Here is a 394-nt window from a genome sequence, read left to right as displayed (position 1 = left end):
TACGGTAAATAAATAAATAATTGGAGGTGGTGTGTGGATAGTGGAATCGTTTTCGGTAAATAAATAAATAATTGGAGGTGGAGTGTGGATCGTGGAATCTTTTTCGGTAAATAAATAAATAATTGGAGGTGGTGTGTGGATCGTGGAATCGTTTTCGGTAAATAAATATATAATTGGAGGTGGTGAGTGGATCGTGGAATCGTTTTCGGTCAATAAATAAATAATTGGAGGTGGTGTGTGGATCGTGGAATTGTTTTCGGTCAATAAATAAATAATTGAAGGTGGTGTGTGGATCGTGGAATCGTTTTCGGTAAATAAATAAATCATTGAAGGTGGTGTGTGGATCGTGGAATCGTTTTCGGTAAATAAATAAACATATTATGTGATTAGAAAT

Source organism: Eptatretus burgeri, chromosome 15, assembly GCF_056783735.1.
Source record: "Eptatretus burgeri isolate ZD-2024b chromosome 15, Ebu_testis_v1, whole genome shotgun sequence".
In the NCBI taxonomy this organism is placed as follows: domain Eukaryota; kingdom Metazoa; phylum Chordata; class Myxini; order Myxiniformes; family Myxinidae; genus Eptatretus; species Eptatretus burgeri.
This window is presented reverse-complemented; position numbering follows the sequence as displayed.